Raw genomic sequence first — 15,531 nt, forward strand, 5'->3', positions numbered from 1 at the left:
ACTACGTCTCCCAGGGGGCACGCTGCTAAGCCCACACCTGAGAGGAATCATCAGCTCACCGACGCCTACATAGCGCCTCGTCACCTCCGCTGCGCGGACGTGCGCCGGGCCCATTTGAGCCCGTTTGAGAACGCTTCGAGGACGGGACGGGGCCATATCCATTTGATGCCAGAGTAAGGTTATTTACTATCCATTATTGGGGACATAGACCAAAGTATCCATTTATTATCGGACTATATGCGTCTGGCTGCCTAAGGGCCTCTCCTTTTCACACTAAAGAACAAAAGTAGGCATGTCTGTAAAGGGGGTGAAAGGATGGAATACTGCCCCTACTGGCTCTATTATGGGAACATTAGACCAATTTATAGTACGGGCTACATCGATCGTAGCACATGAAATTGACCGTGCTGAGAAAAGGTTGTAGACGGATTTTGCCCTTACTAAAAGGTCCTCTACAGGAGCGCTGGCCAGGGTAGTGTCCCCCATAACTACCCCAGGTCTTGATGCTCCCCTAGGTGAAGGCATAGGGGTGAACCAAGTTATTCACTCTGCTCTAATTCATACGGTCCAAGGGGAGCCCAGTCACTTATGTTCGACTCAAGAGAATTTGGAGGATGCAGAAAACAGCTGTATTGATCGCAGCGTTTTGATCGACCCTATGGAGAGCACTACAAGAACGTGTCTAACGCGTGGTTCAAAACCTGCAGTACCAGTATTGGTAACAAAAAGGAAGCGGGGGAGCTCAACCCAGAAGGGTAGAAAAGCCAAAATAAAGAAGACAAATGCCCATGAAGAATCATCTGGGGCTAAAGCGATACCTTCTAATATCACTGAGGTTTTGTCCCCGATGAAAGATTTGGCAGATCCAGTGTCGCCCCAAAGGATAGACACTCCATTGGATTGGTCACAGGAAATGTGGAATAAACTCGAACAGCTTTTTTATAGGTCCTGCACTCCCATTTATAATAGACTGGACGCCATTGAAAAGAGACTTTCAATTCTTGAAGGTGTAGGGGCCAGGGATAAAGACACTGGCGGGTCTGTGGCTAGCATAAGGAGTGGTCACGAGTCTGTGGGAGTCCTTGAGGCTATCCCAAATACTAATCCTTTAACTAAGGCAATATAGGTTATAGCATCAAAACGTAATACCACCATGACCACTAGTGATCCTGCCACCCAGTCCAGTTCTAGTGTAACTAAAGGTGTACAACTTACGGGAGGCGAAGGTTTTGGGAAGGGGGGTATAAACTCGGGGCCTTCTAAACCAGGTTGTAATAAATAGGTGAACAGTGATCCATTATCGGGCTGTCTCCCACGCATAGATCTCCCCCCAGCCTCTGCCCCTTATGTGTGCATTTTGACAGGGGTACCACTGTTAAGACCAGGCCAACGTGAGGATTACCCAGACTTGAAAAACAAGTGCATATATTGGCTTAATGCCAATCGGTCCCTTCCCCCTGGGATGTCAGCCGAAATCCTATTTGCAAGAAGGGTGGACTGGGTTGGGTCGAGACATAAAGATATAAAGGGCGATAGTATGATTATAAACTTTAGAGACCGTAGAGTTGTTGATCACATTTGTAGCTGGGATTATCTGGGTATGGACTCTTGCATCAAGCCATTTCCGTTAACTTACTTCCACCCAGTTATCTCCCAAGGTTCTTGGAATGGTCAGGGAGGAAGAGGTGGGCTTGTGCAAGGTCCCGAGTGTGGGCTTGGAAATCGCACAGTGAATAGGTACAATGTTCTATCAGGCCTAGATGACTGCGATTGACACAAAGCCAACCCTAGCTACCAGAGCCCAGTATGTGATGAGAATGCTGTCAACCCACTTAACCTTGGTCATGAATCGGGAGGTCTAGGGGACGTTGTATCCTGTCCTATTAATACTCAGCCAAATGGGTTTACATTTTGTACAGTTCCTGTGGATGGGACCCAAGATCCCCTAGTGGCACAGGGCCAAGGGATTGCCACCAATCTTGGAGCTGATTTCGAGTCCGGGCCAGCCCCTCAGGCAGGAAGGGGATCTGGAGCCAGTTGACTGTGGGATTCATAGGGCCGCTAATGTGACGCTGTTATTCTGGAACATCGCAGGACTAGGCTCTAAGGTAGTACTTCCTGAATGGTCAGATTTTATTGAAACTCACGATATATGTCTCTTACAGGAGACATGGGCGATAGAACCCGTGTTTCGACTAGGGTATCTCACATTCCAAGTTTCTGCGACTAAACAAGCAAAGGGCAGAGCAATGGGGTGCCTGACGGTTTGGGTACGGCAGACATTGCGCTGCAAAGTATCTCAGGTTCCTACTAACAATATTGATATACTTCAGATAAGAATTACCCCAGTGCATGGCCCTAACTTGTGCATCTTTAACGTTTATGCAAAAGGCCTCAAAGGTAGGAGAAGCTCAGAGGTTGTAGCAGACTTGGAGGTGTTGTTGGACGGTATGCCGAGGGGCATTGGTGCGATAGTAGTGGGGGACTTTAACACCACGTTTGAACCACTAGGGCTGGAGGATCAGTCCCTCACGGAGAATGAAGACACAAAATGGGACATACCTACCCTAGAGATTGAGCCAATCAAGAAGTGGACGGAGGCGGCCGTCCAACTAAAGGGGATGTGTGTAGGCCAGCCGTTGAGGGCCGTAAATGGGCGAACATTGTCAGATAAGCAGGGGGCCGACACTTTTAACAACGGGGTCAGGTCGAGTCGTATTGATTAGGTGCTTGTAAGTCTACCATTGTGGCAGTTCGTAAGGGACATGGTCGTTACTATTCGTGCTGAAAGCGATCATGACCCGCTCATAGTTACGGTAACCGGACTGTTTGGAGAAGTTATACCACCTAGGGTAGAGGTAGGGGGTAGTGAATTGGCATTAAACAATGACATGCGGCACTTGAAATGGAGAAATGTTTCTGATTCCATAGACGCTTTGTTAGCCATGAACAAGGAGGTGGACAGGGTAGTGGAAGAGTGGGGTACTGGTGAGGGCAGCCAGTCCTCGTTGTCTTATGTTACAGCGACACATACGGTCCTCTTTGACAGGCTAAAACTATTTTTCTGTAAACCCATAATTACTAACGGGGTTAAGTATAAGAAAGTGGAAGATTGGTTTAATGAAAAACGTTGCCTTGTGCGGAGGTCACTAGGGACAGCACTAGGTACCAGGGATTAAGTAAAAGTAAGGTTGGCATGTGACTCCTATAGGAAGGCAGTTAAATACAAAAAAAAGCTCTGGGACCAGACAAGATGGCAGGAGCTTAAGGAGGCATGTGTGTCTAGGAATCCTAAAATATTTTGGGACACGTACAAGTGGGACCGGGGGGGGTGTCCAGATCCCCCGCAAACCAATGTTGCCCATCATTTATGCGTCGAACACTTTGAACCCCAGTATGCTTCTCTGGGGGACGAGGCGAATATGGATCCCTACGTCCACTGCTATTTTTCTAGCGGGATATTGGATAGGGCAGTAGATTCTATAACACCAGGACGTGCACCTGGAATAGATAGTATCCCTGCGGACCTTTTCTTGAGTTTTAAACCTTCCTGGCCATTGTATATTAGACACCTAGCAAATGCAATTGCCCGTGGTGCCCCAATTCCGGCCTCCTGGAAGGGGGCAGAGATAATCCCAGTATTTAAAAAGGGGGATAAATCCATAGCAGCAAATTATAGAACAATTAGTCTCATAGATTCCATCCAAAAAATTATGGGTCGATTGATTGTGCAAAAAATCCAGGTACGGATGGAAGATGAGAAGATCCTAACTCCACTGCAAGCGGGCTTCCGACCCCTTACTAGTACCATCAACCAGGTCTTCCGGTTTGTTAACATCTATTGGAAGACAGTTGTTCTGGGGAGAGGGGCCCTGTACGCGTTTTTTGTGGATCTGAAGGTAGCCTTTGATCTAGTGCCTTGACACAGGCTGTGGTGTGTCTTGAGGGATATGGGGATGTCTCCTGAACTATTATCTCTGATTGTCCGCCTACATGAGGGAAACCATGCGAGGGTACGTTGGAGGGCCCGGCGGGAGGTCACGGATTCATTTCCCGTGGACAGGGGAATGCGACAGCATTGCGTGCTTGCACCGATCCTGTTTTCACTCTTCGTTAACGGGGTGGCTGGTTTCCTCTCCGCGGTCCCCCTGGATGCCCCGATGCTGGCGAACGAACATATACCTATCCTCATGTTCGCGGATGACACTTTAATCATTTCCAAGACCCCCAGTGGCCTGCAGAAAGCCTTAAGCAGGTTTGAGGATTTTTGTCTTGTGCGGGGCCTCATTATTAATACGGAAAAAACAAAGTTTATGTCTTTTAATGAGCACAGGTCATTTCGGGGTAAGGTATATATGAATAATGCCCCCCTTGAAAAGGTCGATGCTTTTACCTACCTAGGAGTGACTATACTGGCAAATATGGGGTGGTCAAAACAAATTGATATTGCCTCCTTAAAGCATAAGCAACAGGCTGGGTTCCTTGCAACCAAGTTTAGATCTTCATTGTCCAAACCAATTAGCCCACTGATGGAAATCTATGGTATGAAGGTCCTAAGCTCAGCGCTCTACGGAGCAGAGCTCTGGGGGTTTGCAAATCTATCAACCCTATCAGTAGCTGAAAATTATTTTCTCCGAAAGGCCACTAGTGTCCCGAAAAGCACACCAATGTACCCACTGTTGCTAGATTTGGGTAGAAAAACATTGACTGATCTGGCGAAACTTCGCCCTCTCCTATACTGGCGAAGACTGTGGTGTACGGCCGAGCTTGCTCACTACGCCAAGGGCCTCAAAGATATAATGGACATCGACCAATTTCACAAGATTAGATGGTTGAGAGAGATCAGGGTGTTGCTGGAAAATCTAGGCTTGAGTGAACTGTGGGCTGATCCCCTTAATGCATCATTTCCTTCTAAGAAGATCTTGAAGGAGATGTATTGGGACATGATCATGGTTACAGCATGCACAAATGGCTCAACAAGGTATTTGACTGGCCGATTCCTTGAATTTAAGATTAGGCCTGCACTAGAACAGTACTGGGATGTTATTGAAAAACCTTTTGACAGAAAGTTGTATTTTCAACTGAGGGTCGGTACACTCCCTGTCAGGTCAGTTACCAGTAAATGGACATGGGTCGTTGAGAAGGTGTGTCCAAAATGTCATGAAGAACAGGAAACAATTAGTCATCTGTTGTTTTTTTGCCCTCTGTATAAGAAACCCTGTGTCATGTGGGTAATATCTATTTGTAAATTACTTGGCTTTAGTAGGCATGGAGAGGCGCTGAGAGTGCTAACAACGGATTCATCGCCTCTATCAATCAATCAATCAATCATGCCATTTGTATAGCGCACTACTCACCCGGGAGGGTCTCAAGGCGCTTTGGGGGAGGGAGTATGCTACTGCTCGAACAGCCAGGTCTTGAGTTGTTTCCTGAAGGCGAGATGGTCCTGGGTCAGCCGAAGGTGGATGGGGAGGGAGTTCCAAGTCTTGGCAGCCAGGTAAGAGAAGGATCTTCCTCCGGCGGTGGCTCTTCGGATGCGTGGTACGGCTGCGAGGACGAGGCTGGTGGACCGTAGCTGGCGGGTGGGCGTGTAGAAGGTCAGGCGGTCGTTGAGGTACTTGGGGCCCAGGTCGTTGAGAGACTTGTGTGCGTGGGTGAGGAGCCGGAACGTGATCCTCTTGTCGACGGGGAGCCAGTGCAGGTTCCTCAGGTGGCTGGAGATGTGGCTGCATCGGGGGACATCCAGGATGAGTCGGGCGCAGGCGTTCTGGATGCGCTGGAGTCTTTTCTGTAGCTTGGCTGTGGTTCCGGCGTAGAGGGCGTTTCCGTAGTCCAGTCGGCTGGTGACGAGTGCCTGGGTGACAGTCTTCCTGGTCTCGGTCGGGATCCAGCGGAAGATCTTGCGAAGCATACGCAGGGTGTTGAAGCACGATGAGGAGACGGCGTTGACTTGTCTGGTCATCGAGAGGGAGGGGTCCAGGATGAAGCCCAGGTTGCGTGCGTGGTCGGTTGGCTTGGGTGCGGTGCCCAGGGCTGGGGGCCACCAGGAGTCGTCCCAGGCGGAGGGCGAAGATCCCAGGATGAGGACTTCCGTCTTGTCCGAGTTCAGTTTCAGGTGGCTGTCCTTCATCCACTCAGCGAGGTCTTTCATCCCTTCGTGTAGGCAGGTTCTGGCGGTGTTGGGGTCTCTGGTGAGCGAGAGGATCAGCTGGGTGTCGTCGGCGAAAGAGATGATGTTGAGGTTGTGCTGGCGTGCGATGGCTGCGAGAGGTTTCATGTAGATGTTGAGCAATTACAGTAGCCAAATTTTTGGGTTGGGCCTGGTCTATTCGGGCAAAGGCACTTTCTTAGGGCTGTTTTTTGATCTATTTCTATAATGTCATTTTGTATCCCATTATTTACAATGAATTGGAGTTATGAAATATTTGAGGCATATTGCTGAATTTATGAATGAATTTTATTAATTTTAACAAGAGCCTTATCCGGCAGTTATATGAGGTTTAATATATTCTTAAATTGTTCTTAAGAGTTGTAATATTTATTGTTTTAAATTGTGTGTATTTGTATGTTGTGCTTTTATGACAAAACTGTCGAATAAAGCTATTTTAAATTGAATTGAATTGAGACTGCAGAAGGAGTGCCTGGTGAACGTGCACTCGGAGTCGACGTGAAGTCCCATCAACGTTGTATGCATGACTTCATGCCAGAGGAGACCCGGAGGCTGCAGTGGTGAACGTGCACCCAGAGTAATGTCATCTCAAAGGTGTAGGGTATGTGTGCCACCTGGACCGGTAGCCCTGGAGGAGCTGAGCTGCCAGGCGGAGCCGCTGAGGCCCATTGAGAAAGTTCTGCATGGAATGCCAAGTTCGCTGTGGAGTGCATTTGTGGTGTCACCAGTGGGTTGCTGTGAGTGTGGTTGTACATACTGTACACTCGTGCCTTGGGGATGGGCCTGGTTGCTTGTGTCAAGCTACTGAGGGGGTGAGCAGGGCTATCTCAAACCGTGTCCTTACTTGGCCTAACATTGAGGGAGGAGCCCTGGGTCTCGCATTTGGTGACAGCGGTGCGGAACTGGGACTCCGGCTTCGAACAACCGGTATTTAACAAGGAGAATACAGCAGTGGTCAAAGTGGGAAGACCCTCTTGTATGCCCATGGAACCTCACCTGGAATCATAAATTGCAATTGAGCCAACCACACCACACTGGACATGACGAGAATACCCCTGGTCTATCATTGTTTTGATGGGCCATTTTAGCTTGGCGTGTATGACATCTAATGAAGTCGAAAGTTCCTTGGGTTGCCACCATCTTGCCTTCCTTGCAATAACCAGCTCTTTCACTTTCTTCAGTGGCCTGAGAAGTAGTATCACAGCACCATTTGGTGAGGGAAAGTGGAGGTGTGACACAATAATGCAACCTCATTGTCTAAAACTGCTTACTTACCAAAAGCAGTGACACAATGAGAACTTCTTTGCTGCATCCCACGATGGCACGTCTGCAATTGGGAGAGACTGAGATTAACAAAACAACCTGAGCCAAACCAGAGCCAGATGACCGACACACCCAAGAATAAAGCACTAGGACAATTACTTTTTTGAGGCACTAGTAGTTTGCCAACAACACCAGCATTAAGACGCAGAGCATGAAATGGCTTCTTCCCCCTTGGATTTCATCCTTACAGAGCAGAAATCAATCATGGAGTCCATTTTATCAGTGGAACGGGCCAAACTAATACTAATAACGAGTTTAAAAATATGCATGAAAAATTCACCACCTTCCACGCACAATTGGATAGCACATACAAAAGGGTTGTGGACCTGGAGAGTTGAGTAGGCCAAAAACCAGGCTGTGGCACAGACATATGGAACCCTCACTGAGTTGGAAGAGTGAATCTAGAGAGACACTCTCAACCTCTACAGACTTACTTGGGGGAAATCTGACATGATTTTCCACCTCCTATAATGATTTGATCCAGTACATGGCAAGCACAGCTGTCCACGATGCCTTTCATCACATCTGGTCCTCATTCTTTGTAAAAAACCCTCCCACTCTCTGTAACTCGGGGCATTTCCCCAAACTCACAGCTGCAAAGCTGTGGCCCTCCCCTGTTTTAACATATATGTGACATATATTTCAAGATTTGATGCAGTTTCCATTCACTTAGTGCAGCACAGCAACTTAACTTGCTGCTCTGCATTGTGCTATTTATTTGTGGATCTGGACATAATGTGCGCACATCAACAGTGTTTCAAGCACCTTTATTGATTGAAGATCATAATTAAGGCTGGAATGAATCTGAGCACTCCTGGACTGCAGGGAAGGGTGAAGAAGGAATTATAAGAAGGATTGGCTTTAATTATTTATTTAACAATAATGTGTCAAAGAAAGAAGGTTCTCACTAAAACCACCAGGTGGGCCTGACTGCCGATCCTCACAAAATCACAAAATAAACATGCCAAGCAGAAATCAATAGGACTGTGAAGGAGGTAAAATATGAATTAACAGCATACTTTCAGGAAGAAGAACAAACTCGCCAGTTGTTTAGACCAGATTAATTTCTCAAACCCTCAGGTGTTTAGTAACAATGACCTGAGTTCCCTAGCAGCACTGTGCACGCGCATACAAGGTGAGCAACAAATCTATTCTATGCCATTTTGGTCCTGAGGGAAAAAGGTTCAAGCTACAACAGCTTACTCTTATGCATCCAAGGATTATTTCCATATTACTAGCTGATTTCCTTGTGATTTGGCACCTATGTGGATTCAGTTTTATTGTAACCATTAAAAATATCAGAGCTTGGTGCATGTTTTTCCTAACAGAACAGTAGGATAGAAACTAAGGACCTGATTTAATTTTTGGCAGACTGAGTAGTCATCATTTGCTTGGCGGAGAGTTTTATGTCGGCTAGGCTGTAACTACACCATCTGCCAAATTTATAAAGGAATTTCACTGCTTGTTACAGGCTGCATTGGAGTAAAGCAGCTCTGTAACAAACTGTAATCTTTTCAAAAAGAAAGAAAATTCGGAAACTGGATTTTTTTTAAAGAAAAAGTAATCCTTCCCTCACCATGGGAGGCTTCCCCCATGGCAGGGAGAAATTCAATGTTTTTACTGTTCCTTATGGCCCGGTTTATCATTAAGAAACAGTAAAAAATGACTACATGTCCGCCCATCCAAACTGAGAGGGGGGAAGTAGTCATTTCTCTGATGGCTTTTACTTCGTAGTGCCAATGGAGGGGTCAATGTGATTACCATGAAGATTTGCATGCAACTTGGGGGTCTATTAGGATGTCGGGCGGATTGCCTCCGCCAGGGTGGCGGTGGCCACCGCCACCCTGGCGGAGGCAATCCGCCCGACAACCACTCTTGTTTTCCCCTCCGCCAGATTAGGATGGCGGAGGGGACAGCGGCGGACGGAAAGACCGTCCGCCGCTTTACCACCACGGTCGCCTTGCGACCGCGGCGGTAATAGATTAATATGGTGGCGTGTCCAATGGACACCGCCAGCCATATTACGATGGCACAGTGTAGGGGCCTTTCCGCGGCGGCAATGCCGCCACGGAAAGGCAGGCGGAGATTGCTGCGGGGGCCCCCTGCAGGGCCCCCATGTTGCCGCCACTGTCGGGGGGCACATCGGGGGTACCTATGGTACCCCCCCACATTTACATATGCAAAGCGGAAGGCACCGCACGGTGCCTGTCGCTTTGCATATGTAAATGCGTCAACTTATGTTTTGCATTGTGGCGGGCGGTGCAGAGAGCACCGCCCGCCACAATGTAAAACATATAGGATGTGCCCGCCACTGTGGCGGGCACATCCTAATTCCCCCAACGGGACCCCCGCCTTTATGGCGGGCGGTCCCGATCTCCGTTAGGTCCGCCCGCCATCCTAATGGACCCCTAAATGCGGTGGGCAGACCCCATGCTTGGCGGTGAAGATTGCCATTGTACTGGAGTATCCTTTCTGACAAGAATTAAATTAGGCCCTAAGTCCTTAAATGTTGGGTTCTAGTGGTTAAGTGTTGGACAACTAAGGGCTGCAAAGTCAGATTGCTCGAGGTTCAAATTCAAATCGTACCATTGAAAAAAAGAGGAACACATAAATGCAGGTAAAATGTACCTGCAGATCTAAAATCTTTGGGGAGAGGTTTGCAGTCCTCTGGCTATCACACCATTACCCAGCTCATGCTCCAGGAGCTGGGAAATGATCATTACTGACAGAATCCCCTTGTGTGTTTTGCCAGTTACTGCTAATGAGGTCTAAGGTGGCCTTTTCAAATACAGCCATCGGAGAAGCCATACACCACAGTCTCAGTCAGCAATGGAAACAACTGCTAATTGAAATGCTGTGTTAAAGGGAAGCACTAACTAGAGCTGGAGCTTTTTTCTAATAAATCTTAATTGCTTTTTATAGTATTGCACATTCATATAGAAGATTTCCCACATTGGACATTTATGGCAGGGAGAAAGCACACATTTCTTCAAACAACCAATATGATTACAGTTTGGAAAGACAAAGGGGATACAAAATTAACTGTAATAACATGTCAGTGTTACCTATTCCATAGTACTATTCCATACTATCCTCCAGCTACAACTTAAAGCATATGTATGGTGTGAGAGGGTGACATCTATGCATTCATTTACCTGAAACCCATGTTGTGTCATAGTATAATTACATGACTACATCCCTGAAACCTGTTTTGTCTGTGAAATTGCCAAGTATGTCTACTCAGAGCTTATACGATATAGAGTAGTACCCTGCTATATGGTAAAGGTTTGCAGCGGGTAAATCTAGGGCAACACACATCTGCTCCCTTGTACATTTTTCCTATGCACTCAAGAGAAAGGTATGTGTGGTGGGGAAAATTCAATTGAGTATATTTAAAGCGTGGATTGCTGGACAGTTTGGTCGTTTACTCAAGGTATCTTCGCCATTGAGTGTTCAATGGACCTCATTTATGAAAAGTGACGCATCGCTGCGTGAAAACAGCGATGTGTCACTTTTCACTGCGCCCTCCTTGCACCACCAATGATGCGTCATATTTACAGTACGACGCATCATTGTGCAAGGAGTTACAGATACGTCAGTATTTCTGACGTATCTGTATGGGGCAAAAGTGGAGCATTGCTGGAGTGTGTCACAAAAGTGACGCAACTCCAGCAATGTATCCTTTCACATGGGGCAAGCCCCATGTGAAAAGGCCTGCGCCAGTCTTACGCCTGCTGTGAGGCAGGTGTAAGACATTGACGCATTTGTATCCTAGAAGTGGCGCAGTGAAATCACATAGATTTCACTGCGTCACTTCTACAACCCTTTCTTGCGTCAATACGCCCCCTTGCATACATTATACCTGGCGCAGGTATAATGTGGCGCAGGGGTTTACAAAGTGACGCATCTACCTAGATGTGTCACTTTGTAAATATGGCGCAACAAGGCGCATTTTTTACGCCACTGGTGCGTCACAAAAAATGACGCACCCACGGCGTAAAAGTGACGCACAGCCTCATAAATGAGGCCCAATGTCTCCAGTCCTGTCACTGCCCCCTTTTTGTATGCAGGTTTATGTTGTCTGTCAAAAACTGCCGCAGTACACCCTTTTGTAGCAATGCCACTGCTCTTCTACCATGCCTATCTGTGAAAAGCAAGTGGAGCAATTCCAATATTGAAGTTCGTGGTCGTCCAAAACCAATGAGCCAATAACTTCTGGCTTAGTGCATTAAATATTAAGAACTGTCCTTTTGTGATGTGGTAAACATCATAAATATGATCAAAAGTGTGCATTTGCCAGGTTTGTACAGTCCCCCAAAAGAGCAGCCTTAGTCCATGAGCATCTATTGGAAGTGTGTGTGCAAACTCCGTGAACCTAGGGAAAGACCACAGTGACAACGCTGGTGAATATCGAGTGTATCCCAGAATCCCAGACCATTCCCAACACAACTCTATCAACAGTGCTTCACCATACTCAGAGTTTCAGAACCCCAAACCTGGGTCTATTTGAGGTCCGCACCCGAAATGTGCATTTGTATATTGTCCCCTTTCAGTATTATCACGGGAATCCCACCACCTTGTCAGTCACTGCAAATTTCCTGTTATAAAATATGCCTCATATAGTGCCAACTCCCGGCTCTCTTCATCATCAGGCCAGTGCGTTTTTGGTAACACACCCCTTTGTCTCTAAACGACTCAAATTAGATTTGTGAGTATACTGTGTTGTTCCATGCATTATCATCAGTAAAGGTGAAAATAAATATATGAGTCTAGGTAGCAGAAGCGTTTTAGCGATTGCCACCTGCCAATTAGTGACAGCGGCATTCTAGTCCAAAATGACTGAGATTGCAGTGAGGAAGTCACTAAGCTCTGAAGATTACCAGCAATAAATTGCTCATCAGAATGATAAATGTTTACCCCCCAAGTATTTAAAAGTGTCTAAATTCTGCTGTGTCTGAGTAGGTACCAGTTGGGTTCGTTCTTAGGCAGAAAGCATTGAAGCAGGGAAAGACACGAGTTTGCCTAGTGTATCTTTAGCCATGAAAGCCTACAAAGTCCTCTTGCATCACCCTCAGTTCCTCTAATCCAACACCCTTATCCCACAAATTTATCAGTGCATCATCTGCACATAACAAGCTCATGTGCCATCTGCCACATAAACATTTGCCCCATCCCAGCTCCCTCTTGCGTAACAAATAGGCCATGGGCTTCATGACCAGGGCAAACAACAAAGGTGGCAGAGAACATCCTTGCCTGGCGGTCCCCTCAACATTTTATGGGTCAGAGATGGCTCGTCCAATTTTTTAGCATAGCCAATGGTAATGAGTACAGAAGCCTCAACAAGGTCAAATAGGACCATACTATGCTCAATTTCCGGTTTACCTCCCAAAGATAGAACTAGTTCAAGGATTCAAATGCTTTTCAATGTCCAGTGATGCTGCCCATTTGGAATTGGTCCCTCCCAAGGGATACTGATTATGATATAAAGCAGCCATTGGAGATTGAGAAAAGCTTTGCACTGTTTTATGAATCTATTTTGGTCGTGATGCGCCAGTGATAGTACCACTGTCATTGATTTAGTGGTTACAATTTTAACTATGATTTTCTAATATATATTCAAGTAGTGAGAAGGGGTGATATGCCTCCTCCTCTAGGGGTTCCCTTCCCTGTTTATTAAGCACCAGTCAGTTAATAATACTTGTTTTTGATTTTGCTAAAAACCATAAAAGAATGGAAAAAGCACATAATACAAAATGGTTTAAAATGTGGGTTTGAAAGGTACAAAAGATAAAAGCACAATGCGGTCATGCACTCAATCGTCATCGATGGTTAAAATAAGCAATATTACATTTGTAATCAGTGCAATTTATAAAAGATGTGAGGCGGTTCAATGAGGAAAAATCCGGAAATAGTGCAAGTGCAGATAAAGAGAGTACAGGCAGTCTTGTCAAAGCCTCTCAAGTTAATTCATTTTTATTATTTAATTCTTTGGCTGCCATTTTCCGGAACGTAATGGCTTTGCAGGACAGTTGGATTGACAGGCCTCCAAGGCATTGTATGACTGCAGTTCTGCATGACCTTGATTGTTTTTTTCTAAAGATCTCTCGAAGGACAATTTTACAAGTTTCTAGAAGCAAGGGGCAGATGCATAGGAGGTGTAATAGTGTCTTTTCTCCTTGTCCACACAAGCTGCATTCTTTTGTCGGCTATGTACACTTCCATTTTGGGGTAAAATCCTTTGTGAGGAATGACCCCTGCCGCAACATCGTCAGATAGTGCTTTTTATGATGTGAGAAGTTTTCAGACAAGTACAGTTGGGGTTTCAGCAACTGGTAGGATTGAATCACTGCCCATGCATGATTTTTCTTGGACTTTCAGTTTTATCCATTAACAACGAGATTCGTTTAGTTGCATTATTCACCGCATTTTTTAACCCAGAGTAGGAGGTAGTTGTATTCCAGGCCTCTCCGAGGTGTAGGTCTGCAAGTGATTCTTTTAAAACATTTAGCCTCTCTTGCTTTTCAATTTCTTCCCAGCAGAAGTGGGCTAGAGTATTATCTTCTGCTTTCCTCATTCGCCAGTAATATTTGACCACCGCCCCTTAAACCCATATTCCAATAGAATTTGTGCCTGGGAGATGTGCCGCAGGATTAAAAACAGACTCTTGAAAAAACTCGACTGGGCTTGGTTTAAGGTGGCAGCATCTTTTGTGTTCATGATTTCCGACCCAATTGATATAGTTGGTATGAATTTTGCTGCGATTACCTTCAGCAGGTGACCTGTTGAACAGCCTTTTAGCTTCCTCTCTAGGATTTTGAAGGTGTAGAGGAGTTGTTTTGCCTTCATTTTCCCTTGGTCCAGCTGTTGATTAAAGTTAAGATTGTGGTCCAGTTGAAACCCTAGGTATTTGTACGAATCCACCTGGGATATTGGTTTGTCATCTAATTTCCAGATTAATTTACCTTTTGACCCTGTTTTGTGGTGTTTAAAGAAGCATAGCACCTTGGTTTACTTGAGGTTTATTGTTAGTTGAGCTGTGGTGGAATAAGCTCCTAGTTGGGTCATTGTTCACTGCAGACGTATCGTTGCTTTTGATAGAAGAACAATATCGTACGCGTATTGGAGGCTGGTAATTGGTGATTTGCCCAGTTTTGGGGGGTTAGTTTGAACTAATTGGAGATGTTTCTAAAGGTTGGCAGTGTAGATATTGATTAGACAGGGGGCCAACATGCACCCCTGTTTTGGTCCATTTTTAGTTGCAATCTTGCTTGTTATGCTGCACCCGTCTCCTTTCCTTATTTGAACCCACATATCTGAGTGAAGGTTGATTATCGCCTCCAGGAGTTTGGTTGGTGCCCCCCAGCTTTGCATTTTGGCCCATAGCTTCACTCTTGGTACTTTGACAAGCGCCACTTTAAGATCGATGAAGCACACAATAAGGGTGCATGATTTTACATAAGCTTGACTGACTAGAAGTATGACTGTGGAGATGTTGGTAAGGGTGCCCATTCCTGCCCGAAAACTGGTTTGCGTGTTTGCCATCAATTTTGTGCGGCTCACCCAGTCTTCTAGATCTACCAGCAGATTCAAAGCATATATCTTGGCCTCAACATCAATTAGTGCTTTCATTCTATAGTTAGCAGGGTCCGAGCGTGAGCCCAATTTGTATATGGGATTTAAGATACTTCCTCACCAGGAGTCTGGGATTGTGCTGGATGCTACATGTGTGTGAAAAGCGGGGTGAGGATACCAGACCAGAATGAAGGGTCATGCCATAAGAGTGCATTTGGCAAGCCGTTAGGCCCTGGAGCTCCCTCAGGCCTTACATTTTTTATGATTTTGAGGACCTGCTCTTGTAAGATCTGCCGGGAGAATTCAGAGGGTTCTAACTTGGGTGTATCGTGGGCTATTCCTGCTGTGGGGACTCCGTGGTTTGTGATGACTGAGAATGGAATAGCATTGTATATATGTTCGATATGGGCTCTCCAGGTGTCCTCCATTATGTCGAAGTTGAAATGTCGATTCTTGCCATTTGATAG

This window comes from Lissotriton helveticus, chromosome 1_1 (assembly GCF_964261635.1).
Source record: "Lissotriton helveticus chromosome 1_1, aLisHel1.1, whole genome shotgun sequence".
In the NCBI taxonomy this organism is placed as follows: Eukaryota; Metazoa; Chordata; class Amphibia; order Caudata; family Salamandridae; genus Lissotriton; species Lissotriton helveticus.